The following is a 4,905-nucleotide window of genomic DNA, read 5'->3' as shown; positions in this document are numbered from 1 at the left end:
CTGCTCAGTCTGTTAAATGTGCCTTTATGGGTTATAGTGTTTCTCACAAAGGTTATGTTTGCTATGATCCTTGTTCTAACAAATTTCGTATATCTCGTAATGTTGTGTTCTTTGAGCATCAATGTTTCTTTTCTACACATGTTGAATCATTGCCTGAGATTAGTATTCTACCTTGTTTTGATGAATTGCATATTCTGCCTGAGCGGTTCAAACCTGGAATTGTGTATACTCGACGTCTACCAACTTTGCCCCTTCCCGAGACTGACCCTTCATCTGAAACTGTTCCGACAACTCCTCCGATTGACTTGCCATCTGAGACAGTTCATGAGTCTGGTCTTCGACGATTTGTTAGGGTATCACGTCCTCCTGATAGGTATGGTTTTCCCCACACTTCCTTTACTGCTACTTTATCTTCTATTTCCATCCCTACATGTTTTTCCGAGGCTGTTAAATATGAATGTTGGAGGAAAGCGATGGATGAGGAACTTCGGACTCTCCAGGACAATCATACATGGGACATGGTTCCTTGCCCCTCTCATGTTAACGCCATTGGTTGTAAATGGGTTTACTCGATTAAGCTTCGCTCTGATGGGACTCTGGATTGGTATAAGGCTCGATTAGTTGCTCTTGGGAACATGCAAGAATATGGGGTGGACTATGAGGAGACATTTGCTCCGGTCGCGAATATGACTACAGTGCGTACAATTATTTCTGTTGTCGCCTCCTAAGGCTAGCCACTTCACCAGATGGATGTCAAAAATGCTTTTCTTCATGGTGATCTCAAAGAAGATATTTACATGACTCCTCATCCGGGGTTGTTTTCTTCTCCATCTGCCGCTGTGTGTAAATTGAAGCGGTCTCTCTATGGCTTAAAACCGGCTCCCCGGGCATGGTTTGAAAAATTCAGGTCTACTCTGCTTCGCTTCTCCTTTGTCCAAAGCCAATATGATTCTTCTTTGTTCATTTGCAAGACTCCGACTGGTTTTGTTCTTTTACTTGTGTATGTGGATGATATTGTCATTATGGGAACCGACTCCAGTTTGATTGCACATCTCAAGCAGAATCTTCAAGACTCTTTTCATATGAAAGACCTTGGTCCTCTTACGTATTTTTTGGGGTTGGAGGTGCACACTGATTCTTCCAGTATATTCTTGAATCAACACAAATATACCCAGGACTTGATTAGTGTAGCTGGTCTTCAGGATTCTTCTTCGGTGGATACTCATATGGAGGTTAATGTGAAATATCGAAGTGAGGAGGGTGATCTTCTCTCTGATCCTACTGTGTTCCGACAGTTGGTAGGCAGCTTGAATTATTTAACTATTACTCTGCCTGATATTTCCTTCGCTGTCAGCAGGTTAGCCAGTTTATGCAAACTCCCCGCCATCTTCATTTAGCTGCTGTTCGGCGTATCATTCGATATCTTCGAGGCTCTTCTGGCCGTGGTTTGTTCTTTCCAACTGGCTCTCCTCTTCGCCTTGTTGCTTATAGTGATGCGGATTGGGCAGGATGTCCTGACACTCGGCGGTCTATCATGGGTTGGTGCATGTTTCTTGGTGCTTCTTTGATTTCTTGGAAGAGTAAGAAGCAAGCTCGTGTTTCTAAATCATCTACTGAATCCGAATACCGGGCAATGTCTGCTGCTTGTTCTGAGATTGTCTGGCTTCATGGGCTTTTGGCTGAGCTTGGTTTTTCTCAAACTGATTCTACTCCTCTTCATGCTGATAATACTAGTGCCATTCAAATAGCTGCTAATCCTGTTTACCATGAACGTACGAAGCATATTGAAGTAGACTGTCATTCTATTAGGGAAGCCTTGGACACTCGTGTTATCTCTCTTCCTCATGTTTCCACTGATCTCCAGATAGCTGACGTCTTCACGAAGGCTATAACACGACAACGTCATCAGTTTCTTGTGGGCAAATTGATGCTTCTTGATCGACCAGCATCAATTTGAGGGGGGCTGTCAATCAGATACGGTCCATATATAGTTAGCCATAATTAGTCTTTCTAGTTATGGCATGTTCTTGTATTATAGCTATAGGATATTGTAATTAATAGGTAGATTTTAGTTACATTATTTGTTTCCCTAGATTGCTGTAATCACTGAGATACAGCCTGTAATTACCTAGATAATTTCTATATAATACGAGCAACCCTCACATTGAGAGGTATTCAGTACAATTGACACCAACGACAATCCTGTTGTCATTCAATTGCCTGATATTTCACCCCATTTACCTGCTCTTCACATTCCTCCCACATCACCCCTACCAGCCCACAATCACGTGACACCTGCCCCTAACATGTCATCACCACCCCCATGCCTATACTGCCCCCCCAATACACATACTACCCCTACGTCTACCAACAACTCCATGCCCATACTACCATCGCCGACACAGCCCAATCCCCTCCCATCCCTCTCATCCACTCCCATGACCCCACGACCCCCTCTCCTACCCTATCTCTCTCTACACCTGTTTGAATCTGGTTTGTCTAACTTAGCATCTACTACTCAAGTATCTCCCTTGCAGGTGGCACCCTTACCCAATGTTCAGAATTAGGCACTTTCTTCCTTGCAGGAACCTCATCAAATGTTTACACGTTCCAAGGCTGGGTTTCTCAAGCCCAAAAACTTTGGTGATTACAAGCTCTTTTACTCCACCAAACACCCACTAAGGGCTTTACATAGCTCCCTCACTACGGCTGAACCTTCGTGTTTCTCTGAAGCCTTTAAATCACAATCTTGGTGTGAAGCAATGAACCAGGAATTTGATGCGCTCCTGGCTAACCATACATGGTCTTGATGTCCACTACCTCCAGGTCGTCATCCTGTTCAGACCAAATGGGTCTACAAACTCAAACACAAGCCCGATGGTTCCATTGAACGCTATAAAGCACGCTTGGTGGCCAAAGGATTTGATCAAAGGAACGGTATTAATACAACGAAACCTTCAACCCCGTCATCAAGCCATCTACTGTCCTGGTTGTTCTTGTCATTGCTGTCCACTTTAATTGGCCAATTCGTCAATTGGATATTTCAAATGCCTTTTTTTTCATGGCAAGTTACAAGAAGATGTTTATATGACACAACCTCAAGGCTTCGTGCATCCTGAGTTCCCTGGTCACGTGTGCAAATTACACAAAGCCATCTATGGCTTGAACCAAGCCCCAGGTGCTTGGTTTAATAGACTGTCTGATTCTTTCCTTGAGTTTGGATTTGTCCAGTCTCTGGTTGATAGCTCATTATTTTTATATCATCAAGGCATAGCTCACTTGTTTATCTTAATTTATGTTGATGATATTCTAGTTACAAGGACTCATGGCTCTGTTATTGCTTCCCTTCTTGACAAGCTTCAGAACAGACTTTTCCTTGAAAGACCTTAGAGAGTTAAGCTATTTCTTGGGCATTCAAGTGCACCGTGAAGCCTCCAGCCTTCACCTATGGCAGTCCAAGTATATTGTGGACTTACTGCACAAAGCAAGAATGTTGGGAGCCAAAGCATCTCGTTCACCTTGTGTTTTAGGATCCAAACTGTCCTCCTTGGATAGTACTCCACTTGATAATGACACTAAATATCGATAGCTTGTAGGAGGACTTCAATATTGCACATTTACCCGTCCTGAAATAGCCTACTCCATGAATCAGCTTTGCCAACACTTGCACTCTCCAACCTCCAGTCATTGGACAACCCTCAAACGTGTTCTTCGCTATCTTAAGGGCTCTGTGGATCATGGTCTTTTTTTTACTCAGGGTACCCTCTCTTTGCAGGCCTACTGTGATTCCAATTGGGTAAAGGACCTTGATGATAGACGATCTACCACTGGTTTTGGAGTATTTCTTGGTCCCTGCTTGATTTCTTGGTGTGCTAAGAACCAATCCGTTGTCTAAAAATCCAGCACTGAAGCCGAATATCGGGCTATGGCTATGGTTACAGCGGAACTTTACTAGCTACGCATGTTGCTAAAGGACCTCCACCTTCCTCTTATTAATCCCCCTGTCATTCGGTGTGACAATCTTGGTGCCATGGCCCTTGCGTCTAATCCTATCTACTGTGCTCGGACTAAACACATTGAGGTGGATTACCATTTTATCCATGAGAAGGTCTTGAACAAAGACATCACTCTCAATTTTATTTCCACCTGTGATCAACCGGCTAATACTTTCACCAAGGGCCTTACCTCTGCCCGATTTCTGCTCTTATGTGACAAGCTTATGGTTCATGCCCCTCCCATTTGCTTGAGGGGGTTGTTAACCAATCTCCACCTGTCGAAAATATTGTAGCTCATGAAGGTGTAACTATCCTTCCAGAACAAGACACCATCAAGACTGCCGAAGATTATGGACATCATCCCATGACAGACGTGATATCAAGCTACAATAAGAGAGGATCCACAAATATCAAATCCTACCATACTGGAAGACAACCATACAAGGAAAGGATACGTTGCACTCAATCAAGCAGTAAAGACAATTTGATTATTGAAGGAAAATAGTCAATCTGTTATATAAGGAAAATTATTATTCTTTGCTATTTCCTTGTAAATTCACACACTTGTTGTGTATATATAATCCTGTATATTGAAGAAATAAATCATTGAGAACATAATTTAACAATTTCCTTTCTTTTTTTTTTCTTTTTTTTTTTTTAACAATATGGGTTGTCGATTCGATCTGCCCCACAGCAAGGAAAAACTCTGAGTCTTTAACTTACACATTTTAAGATATGACCTAAGCAATTCCATTCTAGACTGATCTAGAAAGATAGGGCCACGAAGATATTTGACCAAGTCTGGGTTCGCCACTCCCGACTAGTTTTCAAGGGTGGCCAACCCACCCTTAATAGTTTTAAGGGTGGCCGATCCACTCTCGGGGGTGGATCGGCTACCCCCGAAACCAGT

The sequence above is a fragment of the Corylus avellana genome, chromosome ca4 (assembly GCF_901000735.1).
Source record: "Corylus avellana chromosome ca4, CavTom2PMs-1.0".
NCBI lineage: Eukaryota > Viridiplantae > Streptophyta > Magnoliopsida > Fagales > Betulaceae > Corylus > Corylus avellana.
This window is presented reverse-complemented; position numbering follows the sequence as displayed.